The sequence below is a fragment of the Carcharodon carcharias genome, chromosome 10 (genome assembly GCF_017639515.1).
Source record: "Carcharodon carcharias isolate sCarCar2 chromosome 10, sCarCar2.pri, whole genome shotgun sequence".
NCBI classification, from domain to species: domain Eukaryota; kingdom Metazoa; phylum Chordata; class Chondrichthyes; order Lamniformes; family Lamnidae; genus Carcharodon; species Carcharodon carcharias.
The window spans coordinates 73619079-73637199 of record NC_054476.1 but is presented as its reverse complement, the minus strand read 5'-3'; the positions used below and the strand labels follow the sequence as shown (position 1 = coordinate 73637199).

Sequence of the window (18121 nt, the reverse complement as noted above, 5' to 3'; positions counted from 1 at the left end):
CGAGGGTGAAAGATTCACTCCTGTTCCTATGTTCCCATGGCAAAAGTTTACTGATCCTTACTTCACCACTGCTATCTTGAATAGCACTAAGGATGACAGCTTCCCTGTTAAAAAGGCAGGTTTAGGAAGAAAGCACCAAGCAACACTCAGGATGTGCAACAGGTATGAATAAGTGTGTTGTGTCACGATTACTAATTTACTGCACTGATTCTTGATTATATAGTGAATACTTTAGGTTAATATATGTAGCTCAAGGGCTCAATCTTCACTCTCCTCTCTAGATTAATAATAGCGGCTTGCAGGTCCTCCTGAGTCTCCACGTTCTCGGTTGCATCGTGAGGTGGATGATGAATCTTGCCGCTTAATGCTTGTATTTGGCAGTTTTCTTATTATCCTCAATTAAACCTCCGATTAAATAAAGTGTGTCCCTGTGCTCTGCTCTGCAATGGTAAGCTACACTCCCTTTGTTTACTGATTGAATGGCTAGCAGCAGAAGGTTGTGCTTAGGCACTGTGAGAGTGCATCTTGTATACCTAATGAAATTACTGAGTTAGAAACATGTTGCTGAGCTATAAAGAGCATTGTGTATTCTATCTAAAGTCCCCCAGGGACATTTTACCTGGGAGGTAATATTGACGGGTGCTTTCTCCAAATACAAAATCCAGCCAGCTGCTCCTAGAATGTCTCTGCTAATGTGTTCAGGTGCTTCGATCATCTTGCTTTTCCGAGAGAATTTTGAAGTAAAACAGAAGGCTACAGGAATACTATATTGTAGGGAGAAGCAAGGGAGACAGAGTGTTTTCCAGATATTCAGTGGAGGTGGAAGGGAAGATGAATCTTTTAGATATAATTCACCTCATACAATAAATTACCTTAAACAGTCAGAAAGCCCTGTTTATGGCTTTTCAATTACTTCTGCTCCAAGTTCTTATGGAAAACACCTAGAGTTGCTGAGCTCTGTGAAAATCTACTCAACTAACATCCCCAAAAAAGGCTATTGGGTCATGTATGATCCTTATAAAACATCACTTAAATTTCCACAGCACTCAATAAATGCACAAATCTCTGAGTCCTTTATTGATCAAGGAATGCTGAGTGGTCATCGGCAGCAGGGAAAAAGGGCCAAGAGGGCTCTTTGAAAATCACTTTGAATACCTTGTGTAAACACTGACTTTCAACTGCTATCTTGACTGTACAAAAATCACTGAAATTAATGGGATGAATGTGTCCTTCAAAATCTAAATACAAGGCAGCCTTGTTCAAACTACAGTTTATTGCATCTCTATATGGCCAGGGAATTAGCTCCATCCTTACAATGATTGGAGCGAATTTAGTGATTTTAAGAGGCTCTTGGGATCATTCTGTTCTAAACAGCGGAGTTACAGCTTATGTTCTTCTGCCTGCAGGTTGAATTTTTAGAAATGATTCTCATGTTTGCGAGTTTTGATTACTGGTTAGAGTCATCCCCTGTTCATCCATCCAATCCTGCCTCGTCTGTGTCCTGAAGAAGAGTCATCAGGACTCGAAACGTTATTTTTTTTTTTTCTCTCTACAGCTGCTGTTAGACCTGCTGAGTTTTTCAAGCAAATTCTGTTTTTGTCAACTGTGCTCTTGCTAGCTCAGGCTAAGTAACTTGTATTTATACAAAGCCTTAAACATACTCAAAGGTGGAATTTTATTGCCCCACGCAGAGGGGCCAGGGCTGTAAAACACGGTGAGCCATTCCTAAATCCATTGACTTCAGCAAAAACGGAAAATCCTGTGGAAGGGCCGTAAAATTTCATCCCAAATGTCTCAAGACGCTTCACAGGAGAGTTGTCAGATAAAAACTGACACCCAGTCACATAAAGAGATAATCAGAAAAATAACCAAAAGCTTGGTCAGCCAGGTAGGTTTAAACAAGTGACTTAAAAAGAGTAAGAGGGAGAGATGCATACAGGTTTTGGGTGCGAATTCCAAAGCTTATGGCCTAGGCAGCTGAAGGCACAACCACCAATGATGAATCAAAGGAAATACCCAACGGTTAGCCAATGGCATCTGACCCCGTGCAAAAGGCTGACTGAAGAATGCAATCTGGCACCAAGTAACGTCTCTGAATAGTTCCCTTATTGCCCCTGAATCCCTTTTAACTGACTCTAATTTCCCTTCCGCCTTGTTCAGGTATTATTAAAGGACAGCATTTCCCTGTTTACAGCACAGATTTAGGAAGAGAACTTGGAGGAATGTTGAGAACATCTGCTACAGGCTGTAACTGTTTGCTGTGCCACAGCTCTGTCTGGATGGACCTGCTGTGACCAGTAACTTTCTCTTATGATTGGTTGGAGCAAACAACTCACTTTCTGTTGTAAATCAATGCATGTCTTCTCATTTCCAACAAGGTTCTTGAGAAACATGCAGGATATAGGGCTGGAACGAGTCATTTGTCCCCAATCATTCACTTCATTGAATCATAAAATGGTTACAGTGCAGAAGGCAGCCATTTGGCGCAACATGTCCACACCAGCTCTCTGCAAGAGCATTTCAACTAATCTCACTCCCTTGCACTTTCCAGGTAGCAAATTTTTAAATATCTTATCCAATTCCCTTTGAAAGCCATGATAGAATCTGTTTCCACCATCCTCTCAGGCAGTGTATTCCAAACCCTGACTACTCGCTATACAAAAAAAAAATTCTCATATCTTTGGTTCTTTTGCCAATCATCTTAAATCAGTGTCCTCTGGTTCTTGACTCTTCCACCAATGGGAACAGTTTCTCTCCATCTACTCTGCCCAGACACTTCATGGTTTTGAACACCTCTATCAAATCTCCTCTCAGCCTTCTCTGCTTTAAGAACAACCTCAGCTTCTCCAATCTATCCACAGGGAAGTCCCTCATCCCTGGAACCATTCTTGTAAATATTTTTCTGCACCATTGTTGAAACCTTCAGCACCTTCCTAAAAGGGTGGTGCCAAAATTGGACACAATGCTCCAGGTGAGGCCAAACCTGTGTTTTATAAAGGTTCATCAGAACTTCCTTGCTTTTGTACTTTATGCCTTGATTTATAAAGCTCAGGACCCCAAATGTTTTATTAACCACTTCCTAAACCTGCCCTGCCACCATCAACAATGAGTGCACATACACCCCAGGTCTCTCTGTTCCTGGATCCTCTTTGGCATTGTATCCTTTGTTTTATATTGCCTCTTCTCATTCTTCTGTTTTGGGCTACAGGAAGATATAGACGGGATGGTCAAATGGGCAGATAAGTGGCAGATGGAACTAAACACTGAAAAGTGTGAGGTGATACACTTTGGAAGGAATAATTTGACAAGGAAGTATTCAATGAACGGCATGACACTAGGAAGTTCAGAGGAACAAAGGGACCTTGGCGTGTGTGTCCATAGGTCTCTGAAGGCGGAGGGCATGTTAGTGGGGTGCTGAAAAAGGCATATGGGACACTTGCCTTTATCAATCGAGGCATAGATTACAAAAGTAGGGAGGTCATGTTGGAGTTGAATAGAACCTTGGTGAGGCCACAGCTGGAGTATTATGTGCAGCTCTGGTTGCCACATTATAGGAAGGATGTGATTGCACTGGAGGGGGTGCAGAGGAGATTCACTAGGATGTTGCCTGGGATGAAACATTTAAGTTATGAAGAGAGGTTGGATAGACTTGGGTTGTTTTCGTTGGAACGGAGAAGAACGAGGGGCGACCTGATCGAGGTGTACAAGATTATGAGGGGTGGATAGGGAGCAGCTGTTCCCCTTAACTGAAGGGTCAGTCACAAGGGGATATAAGTTCAAGGTGAGGGGGCAGGAGGTTTAGGGGGAATGTGAAGAAAAACGTTTTTACCCAGAGGGTGGTGACGATTTGGAATGCGCTGCCTGGGAGGGTGGTGGAGGCAGGTTAAAAAGTACCTGGATGAGCACTTAGTACGTCATAACATTCAAGGCTAAGGGCCAAATGCTGGTAAATGGGATTAGGTAGGTAGGTCAGGTGTTTCTCACGTGTCGGTGCAAACTCGATGGGCCTAAGGGCCTCTTCTGCACTGTGATTCTGTGATTCTGATTCTGTGATTCAAACCAAAATGTATCACTTCACATTTCCTGGCATAAATTTCATCCATCGCATGTTTGTCCGATCCACGAGTTTATCTACACCCTCTAGAAGTCTACCACTATCCTCCTCAAAATTTACATTCCTTCCAAGTTTTGTATCATCTTCAAATTTTGAAATTGTATTTGCTCACCCAAGTTTATGTCATTAATGTATATCAAGTAACAGTAGTCTCAGTACTGATCCTAGGAATCCCATTGCAAACCTGCCTCCATTCAGAAAAACAACTATTCAGCACTATACTCTGTTTCCTGTCACTTAGCCAACTTCGTATCCATGCTACTAGTGTCCCTTTTATTCCATTGGCCTCAACTTTGCTGATAAGTCTGTTATGTTGCACTTTATCAAACACCTTTTGGAAATCCATGTACAGCACCATACCAACTGCATTATCCTCATCAACCGTCTCTGTTAACTTATCAAAAAATTCACTTCTACCTGGAATATAGAACTTCAGGAAATTGTTTTGAGAAACTCATGGGACAGTTCATGATTGACTGCGATTACCCTCCCGACACTGACACCTGTGCAGTACTGAGGAAGTGCTGCACGGTTGGAGGTGCTGACTTTTGGATGAGATGTTAAATTGTGGCCCCTTCTGTGCTCTCTGCAGTAGATCCCTTGGCACTATTTTGAACACAAGCAGGGGTGTTTCTCCCAGCGTCCTAGCCAATACTTATCCCTCAACAAATATCACTAAGACACATTATCTGGCCATTACCTCACCGTTGTTTGTGGGATCTTGCTATGCGCAAATGGGATGCTGCATTTCCCACAGCGGCTATAAAGCACTTTGAGACACTCTGAAGCCATGAATAGTGCTATATATATACATATGAATGCAAATTTGTTCTTCTTTTATGTATTGAGCAGCACTGCTCCTTCAAGTATGGCTTGGTGGTTTCATTTTACTGCCCAAAAAATAAATAGTCTTTCACTGAATCAACGGTGGAAGCAAAACAAAAGTGCTTTCACTTGAAGAAATGCTGGTGTGAAATCTATAGTTGGTACTGAATAGGAAGACTGGACAGACTGGCCTCAGCTGGGAGCTTCTAAATGAAATAACCTAGGATAAGATTGGCTGTGCTGGATTCCCTGCCACAGAGTGTGGGCCATCAGGGGTTGGTCAGGAGGGGGCCTGGTCCCATTGATGTAATGTTTAGAATGGAGGAAGTTGCCTACTGCCAGGCAAGGAACTGTGGTGGCTTGAGTGCAGTCGGTCACTCCCTTAAGTAGCAGAAAGAGGAGGGGCCATGCTTGAAGGACAAAAGCACCCCCAGAAAATTGTGCCAAGGTTTAAGTTTAAATGTCTGTGGATGATATCTCCAAGGAACAGTTTGTAGATGAGGAAAAGGTACAGGGAGAAAAGAAAGATTCTTGAGGACACTGAAGATACCAATATGTGCTGGAAGTGAAGCCATTGCTGGAAGTGTTCAAGTTTTGATTGGAAAGGTATGCATGGAAGCAAACAAGGGCAATAGGGAAGAGACACTGGCAGTCAGAAGAAATTTATTTATAGCAGGGCAGCTATTGGAATATGGAACATTTCATCACAAGGAATGGGTGGGACAGAGAAGATTGCAGGTGAGAAATTGGGAGAATTTGCACCCATATTATGGGTGCTATGAGTGTCTTTAGAGATCCAAGTGGTACCCACAGCACACAGGCACAATTCTGGGACATACTGTGCTAACAGCATTTGTTAAGGGTGTCAGCACATATGCAGTAAATGGTTGGTGTAGGCATGCACAGCAGGCAAATCATGACATCAAGCATCATGGAATGCTGATTTGATGCCAGCACAGGCATATTGGAGCTCAACACTTTCAGCTAACCTCACAAAAGTCTACAGGGACTTGAAGGACCTGATTCAGCATTTAAGGCTTCTGACATGCTCATAGGCATGGGTGCAATATTATGCATTCCTTTGGAATACAGCATGACTTGGAGAATGCACAGAGGTTGGGTATAATAGGAAAAGCTGCTGGAAGAGAGAGAACGAAGAAGGCGGGGAGGAAGGCTCTCAACAGGAGGCCATATCAACCGAAGATGTTCAGAAAGTAATTCTCTTACCTCAACCTCGGTGAGGAGCCGTGTGTGCGATATCTGTACTTCAGTAATGGCGTCCTCACTGAAATCTTCCACCTGTTGCAGCCAGAACTACAACCTCAAAGTAGGGCAAGGGCAATATTACCAGTGGCTGTGAAGGTGACTGTGGCAATGAACTTTTATAGATCGGCTTTCTTCCAGGCTGGAGCTTGAAGTATTTGCAGTTTGTTGTCAAATGGAAGTCATGAGGCTCTCTCTTCAATCATGTAGGATCAACACTTGCCACCAGCTATACGATGAATTCTGTGGCAAGTACCTCACCTCCTGACTCTCCAAAGCCCGCCCACCATCTCCAAGGCACAAGTCAGGAGAGTGATGGAATACTCCCCACTTGCCTGGATGAGTGCAGCTCCAACAACACTCAAGAAGCTCAACACCACCCAGGACAAAGCAGCCTGCTTGATTGGCACCCCATCCCAACCTTCAATATTCACTTCCTCCACCACCGATGCAAAGAAGCAGCAGGATGTACCATCTACCCAGATGCATGGCAGCAACTCATCAGGTCTCCTTTGATAACCCACGGCCTCTACCACCTAGATCGACAAGGGCAGCAGATGCATGGAAACACCACCACCTGCAAGTTCCCCTTTAAACCACACTCCATCCCGACTTGGAGCAATATTGCCATTCATTCATTGTAGCTGGGCCCCTCCCTAACAGCACTGTGCATGTACCTACACCACATTTACTGCAGCAGTTCAAGAAGGCAGCTCACCACCACCTTCTCAAAAGCAGTTGGGGATGGGCAATAAAATGGGCATGGCCAGTGATGCCCGCATCCCATGAAAGAATAAAGAAAAAAAAGCTGAAGAAGAGGAACAGGAGGAAGAGGGAAAGAAGAAGAGAAAGAGAAGAGGTAACCTAGAAAGCCCCTTTCTGTCTGTGCTGTCCTTGAAGAACTTATCCAAATACAATACCCATAACTGTAATCCCAACTCCCCATTCACCAACAGTCCCACACCTTATCTTCCCTCTGTCACTGAGCATCCTGATGCCCATTCAATCAAAATTCAAAAATAAAAGCTACAAAAAAATAAACATTACAAACCAAATTTCTAACTGAAATCATGCCACATTGAATACTAAGGTCAACTAATCAAGGCCTTCCCTTAGTGCTTCTTTTCCACATTCCTTTCCCTGTCCTAGGGCTTCCTACGCAGTACAGCATAGCTGGTGGAAAGCCACTGGCTTTCAGTGATGCAGATTGCAGATGGTCTTGGAAGGCGACTGTGAGCAGCTCTGGGCCTAGAAGTCCCGGCTATGGCCTGCACCATTTCAATATGAGCGGCAGCAGTCTGGACTGGCTGGCCAGTTGCCAACAGCATGGAAACTGGCAGTGTGGCAGTGGTGGGAAGATGAATGCTGTCATCCTGAGTGAGGTGGTGCTCTATGGAGCCACTGCCGCTTCCTCCTGACAGTACATAAGCAATCCTAGGCGCCTATTGGAGGGCAGATTGCTGGACTGCTATGACACCTTGCAAGCCCCTTTGAATACTGTAATCCTCAATAAAAATGATAGCAGTCTCAGCTTGTATGACAACAGCCAAAGCTTCTACTGCAGCACTCAGATGGTGGGCGGTGGTGCTTGTACTGAATGGGAGCTGGGAAACTGGCCATCAAACACTGCATCATTGTTGAGCCTCTGTTATCATGGCTTTATCTCGGGATTCGTTAAGCTTCTTACTCTAGAAGAGAACTTGCTGGAGGCAATGGTCTTTTGTTGAAAGCACATTTATTTACATACTAACTATTTACAAAGGTCAAGTAAGACTAAGACATAACTGGAGCTACTCTCTAACATGCTTCTCAGTCATCTTCTCTCAGTGAGTGACATCACTGTGACATAGCTCCTTATGCACATGCTCAGTAGCTATTATTAAAGTTAACCCTTTGATCTACAGGGTCCACAATTCTGCGAATAGAGTTGGTCACCTTTTATTTCTATGCTGGAAAGGATGGGTTCCAAGCCCCATCAAAATGCTTGTTGAGTCCTCTATAGCTGAACACGTGTGTGACCTCACCTTCTGGTGAACTGGCACTGTGCTACTCTTGTCCCCTGCAGATCACTCATGCCCAGTGTCTCACCATGTTCAGATCCTGCCTCGATGTTGCCCTGTAAGATACATGCACTGTCAGTATCTGAGCTGTACATGTGAAATCAAGTGACTGTGTCTCTTCCTTATAGCAGACAAGGGAAAGGCACAAAGGTAATGTTTTGGGGTGGGGTAGGGGGTAAATTAGAGCTGCATGCTTAAGCCATCTGTAGCTTGTAAATCAGAAGATGATGAGGGGAAGTGAGATATAAAGGAGGAGGATTCGGTATGAGGATACTGTCATCTGTGATAGTTTCAGCCCCTTTGCTGGCCATAGCTTCAGTAATAGCCATTCCAATAATGGCCAGCACTGCCTCCTTCTTGGGGCTTAGGAGATTCAGACATACCTGTCAGTTTAGCTGCGGCTGCTTTCCGTTGTATGCCACCTTACCCTGCAAGAGAGTGGGAAACGTGTCAGTGAGGGTCCCGCAATCTGTTTGGCTGATGTGGCTGTCATGATTGAATTGCTGGCAGTGTGTTCGAGATGCAGGTGTGAGGCTTGCAGCAGTACTAAGTGGGAAAGGTGTGCTGGAGCATATGAATGCCAGGTATGTGTCCTGATTGATAGAGATTAATGTTAGATGGGGAATAGGGCACTGTGCAAGGCTACTGATTCAGTTGGCAGGATGTAGCACTTGAAGATGCATTCACTGACCTTGACCACTGGTGCGAGATCATTCAACTTCTTGTGACACTGCATCCAGGTCCTCAGGGTACTGGCATTGACCTCCAAGGCTACCTGCTCCCACTGCCTTTTGAGCATGTGCTTTGAGAACTACAGGCTACATTGGATACAGGCTATCTCTCCTCCTTTCCACCTTCTCCGCCCAGGTCTCCAGGGTAGTGCCAGAAAACCTTGGAGCCCACTTTCTCCCAGATTATGCCATTCTCCAATTTCTCAAATCAGAGTGACTTCCTGCTCTAGCCACAATACAGCTAAAATGTGGAAGCTAGCTTTAAGTATGCCAAATATTTAAAGCAGAGAAGAATTCAGGGGAAGAGAGCAAGGCAAGTGGGATTAGTTTAGGATTACTCCAGGAAAGAGTTGGCACAGATTCAACGGCCCCTTCTGTGCTTTAAACTACTATAGTTTTATGACCTGCTGTGTATTTCAAGCATTTTCTGTATTTCAAATTTCCTGCGTTTCTCTCTTTTTAATCCTCAGCAGAGGATGATAGGGAATTAGTGTTTGAACACATGGATTAAAACAACATTTGAAGTAGGATTGAAGTTATGAAGTAGAATCCGGTAACAGCGCACACTTGCTAAACAGCCAGATTGAGACAGCACGGTTCATTATGAATTGTTGTCCAGTACATTGGAAAGATCCAGGTCGCATTCTGCAATTACACCTACACAATGCAGGCAACAGTTCCCAGAGAACAGACGAGAATGGAAAAAAATTCTCCAGTCACACAGTGGAAATCTGGCTGATATCAGTGTTAAAAAACCAGACCAAATAGCAGTTTCAAGCTCCAAGTACTTGTTGAAATAAACAGTGTCATTGTACTGCTTGCTAGTGCTATTCTCGAAGGTTTGTATTTTACTCCAGTGATCTGTTTATGAGTGGGCTTCCTCCGGTTTATCTTCCTATCCTGATGATGCCACCTCTTACTGGGCCACAGTACCAAGTACCATCCAGTACCATCACTCCAGCCAACACACACAGAGCCTGGGTCATGAGTGTTGTCAGGTTATTCAACTGGGAAGGCATCGCAGCCAAGCCCAACCTCATCCCCACCCATCCAAAACGACCAGAGGCCGAGTTCCCCCCGCCCTGCCTTTCTCAGGGGACTGAGGCTAAGAGCAGCTACCAATCTCTACTCTGGCTGTGAGCAAGGGCGGGGTGCAGGGCAGGGGTGAGGGGGGGGCGGTGCAAATGTCAGACAGGGGCAATCAACATAGGAGCTGCTGGCCCCTGTTCACTTTCACATCAGGCAGTATTAAACATCAGTTCAACCATCAGCCTATCCCTTTGATTTATGTCTTAATCAGGTTCAATACACAGGTTGGCTGTTAATTCTGAACACATGTGACTTGACATCAAACGGATGGTGTGAATCAGCAGAAAAAGGGGAGAGCTTCTATTCCACCTTTAGAAAACTATACAGTGCTGCGAATCAGTAAGACTATTCTGTATAAGCGGGAGTCGTGCTATCTGTCTCCATAAGAACATTAAAATCAGGAAGCCAATGAGTGACTGAGAAAAATGTATTGGCCTGAATCTTCTGATATTGGGAAGCGGCAACTATCCCAACTTAGGTCTGAGGAAGTCCCAACACGTGCACAAGGGCAGCATTTACGTGTGAAGTTCAAATTTCGGATTGCCGGATTTCATCTTCCCAGATTGCTGCATGATTCCCTATGACAGTGGGATCAGGTAGTCAGAACCTCACAGGCTTGGGTTGTGTGCCCCATATTTACGCTGGTATTTACCTGGGTTTATCTAGAGCTTTTCATAGCAGGTATAAAGCCTGCGAAGCAATGTAATCAAGCTGGGGTGCCAAAGCACAATGGTGACCACAACAATGTTCACCCCCACCAGGGCACTGCTCAGCACACCCTGACCCCTCCCCTACCACCAACCCCTCACCCCGCTCCCTGGCATCAATGCTCACTCCCACCCCTGGAATGTTCACTGCCGCTCGTAGCTCACCCTTCCCCCTCACCCTCTGGAGAGTGCTCACCCCCTCCAGCACCCAGGGCAGAATTCACCTTCCACAATCCCTGGCTCCTGTCCGGTCAATGGGCAGATGGGGGCAAGTGGTAATGTCACTGGGCTAGTACCCCGGAGGCCCAGGCTAATGCTCTGGGGACATGGTTTTCAAATCTCCCCAAGTCTGGCCTACACGTGACTCCGGACCCAAAGCAAGTGGTTGACTCTTAACTGTCCATTCAATGGCAATTAGGAATTGGCAACAAATGCTAGCTTTGCTAGTGACACGCACATCCCATGAAAGAGCAAAGGAAAAAATGTCAGAAGAGTCAGCATGGTGAGCCAATTAAGTACTTCAACTGAGCTGTAGTCACCGTAGTAATATTGGAAAACCTGGCAGCCAATTTGCGCACAGCAAGGTCCCACAAACAGCAGTTAGGTAAGTGACTATATAATTTGATATCTGATTCTATGAGGGATAAATATGCTCATGTTAGTATAGATCCATCACTGTGTGACTGACTGGCCCCTAGAGTGTACACCTATCACTGTATAATAGCTTGCTGTTTGTGTGTGGTGAGGGGGAAGAGCAGGGGGAGAAGGAGCTAAAAAAGGGTTGACAGCTGCAGTCCAATGTTATTACCAAGGGATATGAGCCAGCACAGGAGCCCTTTGAATGAATGTCATTCAGCATTCGTGAAAGGCAGCGTTAAAGGGCTGTGGTACTTAGGAAACCCAGACCACACAGGATATCCTCTTCCTTGACATATTGGCTAAATGTTTTGAAGGAGAAATGACAACTTTCTCAAAAGCCCCATTATAAAATACTGAAATGTAATTACTTGTGGGAAGTGAGATTAGTGCAGTCATCACCCGCAGTTATACTGTATAGGAAAGTTGCTAAATAAAATATTAAAAGAAAAATATATATATTTTAAATGATATGCAAAGCTGTTTTACATTTTTTTATAACACTGCAACTGAAATATGCCCAAGACTGACGGCACAAAATAGAAGCTTTTTCAAAGTCATTATCGTGTGCCAGTGGTTTAAGCCCCTTAGGATGCAATCACAGTAGCAGCTGATGCAGCACATCGATGAGAACTGCAGGTCGAGCTGTGTAAATCAGACACACACACACCCCAGCTTCAATATCAATGGGCAGCTGGGGGCAGGGAGGCCAGCAGCTCTTGGGCCTCCCTTGATCTTACTGTTAAATTTAAGTTGTGACGTTCTTGATATTATCGGGCTGCGACTTTGGTACGTTCATTCATCCCTCTGTGCAGGAGCTTTGTTTGTGCTCTGATTTCTGCACTTTAAAAGTTAAAGGGGAGGGGATGGAGCCAGGTTGCCCGATACTGATCAATTAGCCTGCCTATCAGGGGAGGTGGTGGTTGGATAAAAATCAGAGCCGTGGATCCAGATTCAATCTGGCAAATGCAGAGCCTGCCTTACTCTGGACCACACAGGGACAGGTTTACTAACTGCTGAATGTGGTACTCAAGCAGGCAAATGCATTTGTACCATGTTTGCAAGACAATGGCATATCAAACTTTAAGTACTTAATTAACTTGCCCACCTCGATCAGAGCATGTCCAATAGATTACATTGAAGCTTGCAGTATGATATCTCACTCAAATCATATATATGCAGCCACAGTGCAATAAATTTCATAATGTATTGGTGTAAATACCCTGGAGGAAGTCAGGAAATAGTTTGCAAATGAAGGATTAAACTTGGCATCACATCTTGTGACATGCAAAGACATGGCAAGCGTATTCATTAAAAGAATAGTGCTAAATTCCATGCCTAACTGGCAATTAGAACCACTGTCCAGCATGGAGTGGGTTAGCTGTATTTTTCCTCCTCGCTCTAACACAAGCTCCAACAGAAGCTTTGACAGTAAAATCTTTGACAGGAGCCCTCAACTCACTTCCTCACGACAAAGCTACAACCCAGATTGTGGATGCATAATAATGTAATAGTTTCAAGAGACACAACCTAGCAACCAAGCGTCTAGAGCTGACAGAGCTCCAAGCAATTCAGACATTTTTTTTTTCATTAGGTAAATACAGGAAAGCTGCAGACAAAGATTACTACTTGCTGAAAATGACCTAGCACTATTAGCTATCTCACACAGCCAATAGAGTCAGACCCCACTGTCCTAACATTAACAACTTGTTCCCTGTTGTCAATGCAGGTAAACTTGTCACATAAGTCAATATTTGCACTTATAGAGGCGATGGCGTCAATGTTGGGGAATGAATCCCTTGTTTCACTCTTGGCACAAAGTCAGCACCAAACAAGCCTGGAATAATGAACAAAATCAAGATAAAGCTCCATATATTGTGCCCCTTACATGACAACCTCAGATCAGTGCCTGCTGCTATACCTCTTGTAGCAGTACCAATTCACACACCTGCCACACCTGGGGCCTCTCGGAGTAAGACACTCAGAATCTATTCAGAATTATAGATGGTTTTGTACTGTGGAATCGTGCCAACATGGAATAGACAAAAATGCAATGCTGCCACAGAACATCCCAAAATGCTTAACAGCTAATGAAGTACTTTTGAAGTGTAGTCATTGTTGTAATGTGGGAAATGCAGCAGCCAATTTGCACACAGCAAGCTCCCACTAATAGCAACGTGAGAATGACCTTTCACTTAATTTTTGCTTGGTGCATAGCTTCAGCCATCCCTCCCTCCCTTGGCAAAAGCTGAAATATTTAAAATTAATTTTGAAGCTTAAAAAAGCAGAAACAATCCTTGCCCCAACATGCAGTCATTTACTTTTAAGTGAAAACACTTCTTTAAATTGGAATTATTGGGCAGATTTTGAACATTCCCATTAGGTTAGATGCTGATGCAAAGCCAAGGTTGTGCTTGGAGTTTATGCTCATTATGTAAAAGAGCTGACCTTGCAAAATTCAGCTGTTGGCTCAGTGTACTGTGGTCCCAGCAGCTAACCATTCTTAGCACAGATTCTGACAGTCGTACAAAATTGACGCTTTTATTCCTTCCCTTTGTTTAGGTTTCCACATGCTATGTTTTGTTGACTGGTCAGGCCAGTTGCATGATCTTTTTCAACTGTTGTGAGCAGTCCCGGGTGAGCCATCTTGTGATACTGTCTCTACATGAACTGCTGCAGCCTACAGTTGTTCACATCATTCTCCTCCAATGTGTAAGACTGCCCTCTGACTGAGGCTTCTCTTACCATTCAGTCAGAACCAGGGTATCTCCAGCAATGGTTTCACTTTCTTTTTCTGCACCATTACCTCAAGACCACTCCCCCACCCCAACCAAAGACCTATCGTTGGCCATCTCCTCTTCCTTATGCTGCCCCTTGATGACACCATCAGCAGGCATAGGATCAACTATCATGTGTGTGCTGATAACAGCCAGCTCCACTTTCTCAGTCATTCCACAGACTCCTCCTCTAAAGCCATTTCACCCTCCACCTCAGTCCATCTGATGCAAACATCCTCTTCTTGGCCATTGTCATCTTCAGATTCAACTATTCGAGCATCTCCCTGGCTGGCCTCTCATCCTTCAACCTCAGTGAACTGCAGCTCATCCAAACCCTTCTGTCTGAATACTACTAAGTCCTGCTGACTCATTATCATTCTCCTTGCTGATCTACATTGACTAATGTTTTATTGGCCATCTACCTTTCCCTTTACCCTTCAGGCTCCACACTCTGGAATCTCTCTTTTCAGGTGCCATGCCCTAATAGGGCATTGGTGACTATGGACCTCCATGTTAATCTTGCTCTGGAGGCGTGGATCATCTTCATTGGTGGTACATTCATTCAGCTTGCAAGATTCTTTAGAAAGATTGTTCTTTGCCCACTGATAGTCCCTGGAAGGGTCCCAAGCCAGGGTAATGGTGGAAGCAGGATGATAGATCTTTTTGACTGGCAGAAACCTAGTCAACTGTTGTAACAACAGCGGATTCAAGCTGTTGTTAGTTGAGCAGTGCAACCTGCAGATGGCAATGGCAAACCACTGCAGTACCTGGCCAAGCATAACCATGGACCAACACTCTGGAATGCTCTCCCAAAACCCTTCCTCTTCCCTCTCCTCCTTTAAGACCCTCCATAAAACCCCACTCCTTCTTTAGCTCAGTGTTATTATTCTGCATTAAGGGCACTATATAAATACTGCCTAACACCAGGAACAAACACAGCTGCAAGCTCACTATTAGGGAGGGGTAGAGGAGTGCTGGACAGTACTTGTGGCTCAGAATTGGAGCAAGTACAGCTCTTAAGACTATTGGCCCACACCATAGAGCTAACTAGAATCTGGCACTAAATTAGCAATCTCACTCAGATAGACCACAAAAATATCCGGTGTGTTAAATAGAAACATTTGTACAATACCATGTTTTCTTGAGGTTGGGGGTTTAGATATGGTGGTGGATTTTATGTTATATCAGGTCTGCCTGTATTTGGTATGGGGTGACAAACATGGACAAACATAATATCTCTAAATGGGCACATAAATTCACCAGAAAAGAAGGGAAGGAGTGTATATTCCTTTAGAAACACAGTGGTCTTTATCCTAGGCTCCTTTCAAATACTGAATTGCCAGAAATAAAAATAGCATTAATATTCAATTAATCTTTTAGAAAGTAGTTCTGCTATTGTAAGGAGATTTACTATAATTCCACTAAAAATGCTCTAGTACTTCTTTCATATTTTATAAATAATAAAATGGAGCATAATTATTATTTATGCAAGTATAAATAATGTCTGCAGACAGAAGCTGATGTACTGTACTTTCTGTCTGGTGCATTACATCACCAGTTTAATATGCATGCATAGCAATTTTATATGTACAATATTTTACAAATATATAACAAACCTCAAAGATACACAGGATAGAATAGATGGATCTCTTCAAATAATAAATTTTACAGGTTTGCAGGCAGGGTGTGGGGGGGGGAGGGGAAAGTAAGGCCCAGGTGGCTATCCTGTAGCCCAACCTCAGCCTTGTTTGCAATTTTATGTGAGGTGGCGTGGCCTAGGACTTCTTGCCCCAATTAAGGCCTTAAGGACTGCTTCCTTCCCAGCCTCAATTTTGAGGTTGGCAGGAAGAGTTCAGGGGCAGGGGATGGGGTGCTGGGGGGAGATAAGGTCACTCTGCTTAGGCCTCAGGCAGGAAGGTGGGGGCACCTCCCTCAAGGGCCCCTCTGCCCCTCCAGGTGCTCCATTCAACCCAGAGCATCTCCATCAACATCCCCATTCCTCACCCCACTGGGCCACTCCCACCAACTACCCCCCACCTACCCACCTTACTTACCTGGCTCTGGACTCCGGGATTAAAATCTGGGACTGCTTGTAGTCCCAGTCTTGGCCACTGCTGCCACTGATACTGCTGGGACTACAGACCAGCTCTCTGAGGTGGAATTTCCTCCCAAGTGAGGGTACCTCTTTGCATCAAGCATGGCTAACTCAGAGACTTGCCCATTCTTATTGAATGAAGGATTTATAGGTTGATAATCAATCTGTTTGGCCACATTACAAATACACCTTTTTTGACCATGAAGTCCTAAAGAGGGATTTAAACCCAGAGCTTCCAGCTCAAAGGCAGGGATGCTATTGCTGCACCACACAACCTCTCCTTGAAGAGCCTCATATAAAAATCTATTTCAGTTTTGAATGCTCCAATTGTCCTTGCAGCCACACCTTTTGATGTATAGTTATAGGATCTACCATCCTCTGCAAGAAAAAATGCTTCTGGATTTTGCTCCTGAAAAGCCTGAGCAAATAGTTTTAAGATTATACCTCCTCAATCTTGGTTTTTCCCACTTGAGGACATTGTTCCTCCATATCACCTTACTGAATCCCTTAATCATTTTGACCAGGTATTTCTTGGCAACAGGTTTGGATTAAAAACAAACTGCTCACTGAATACTAATAATAAATGATAATACTTGGACAGCTAAGCCACTTAGACCAACAGATGGGATTTCCATCAGTGCAGATAGTAGCGTTTAAGTTAAGAAGGCAAAAGAAGAAAAGGAAGAGTTTGCATGTATATAGTGTCTTTCACAACCTCAGGATATTCTAAAGTGCTTTAAAGATAATTAAGTACTTTTGAAGTGTAGTCACTGTTGTCATGCAGGGAAGAGCATGAACAGGGTACTCACTCCTGTTTGTTATCCAGTGATCTGTTTTGGGCCTGTGCACGGGTGGATGCTGGACAGGAACAGAACTGGCTTGGCTGCGATGTTGCATTCCCTCTCCCCACCCACACTGAGGATAACTATCTTGCAACCGCTCACCATCAAGAACTACACATGTATAAGATGCTGGAAGGCACGCACACCTTTGAAAGGAGTTAACACTTTCAGGGAAGGGGAAAGAGAAAAGAGAAGACAAAAAAGAAAAATCAAGAGGGGATAAAACTGACAGAGGTGCTGCACGGTGCCTATGATAAGAGTTGGATGCCAAGCACTCAATGTAGGTGTTTAGTCAGATTCCAATGTTCACCAGGGCCTCCCACATAACTTCAATTTTGAGTACTCTGTTACTCTTGAGGAATATTTCCCAGGCTTCCCTGAACATGTTCCACTGTGCTGTACACTAGGATTGGGGTTGACTGAAGCTTTGGGGAAGTGCTATAAAACCAGAGGCAAGGCTTTCCCTTTTCTTCCACCATGTTCTCCTCTCTCCTCTCCTTCTCCCCAGTCTCAAAGTTGCTAACTCCTTGCTGAGACATTCGTGGGATGTCACTCTAATACCTCATCCAAGTAGTCATTATTGTGCAAGGACATAGACAGGTCTTGCCAGGCTATTAAATCATGGAAAACATCATTATCCAGCATAAAAGAGTCCTCACAAACATCCAGACACATGCACTTGGAGCAGGGCTGACTGAATAATGTTCAGAAGCAGCAATCTTGTCCGATTTCCCCTTGTAAATCCGGGGACGCTGAGGCGAACTGTATTATATTCTCTGCTGCCCCAGGTGGGACCAGCTAACTAAGCACTGATTTGGGGTTAAACCTAGGTCCTGGCCTCCTACTCTCACAATGTCACCTCTCCCCCCTCCCCCACCCTCCCCCACCCACTGTCCCACTGTCTTCTATCTCCTTCCACCCCCAATTTATCCCTCCCTCTCAGGTGCCTATTGTTACTGTCCCTAAGTCAGCAGTAGGCTGT

At 44.4% G+C, this 18121-nt stretch overlaps 1 protein-coding gene across 2 annotated transcripts in view; it reads right to left on the bottom strand.

Moving 5' to 3' along the window:
• LOC121282995 (dual specificity protein phosphatase 8-like) overlaps positions 1 to 18121 on the bottom strand; it is a 206339-nt gene that overhangs the window by 184082 nt on the left and 4136 nt on the right. The window contains exon 2 of one of the 2 annotated variants that reach the window (XM_041196879.1): positions 8646 to 8690. The exons of the other annotated variant lie outside the window; for it this stretch is intronic. The gene's annotated coding sequence lies outside the window, so the exon portion shown is untranslated. The remainder of the gene's footprint in view (positions 1 to 8645; positions 8691 to 18121) is intronic. 2 annotated transcript variants of the gene reach the window in all.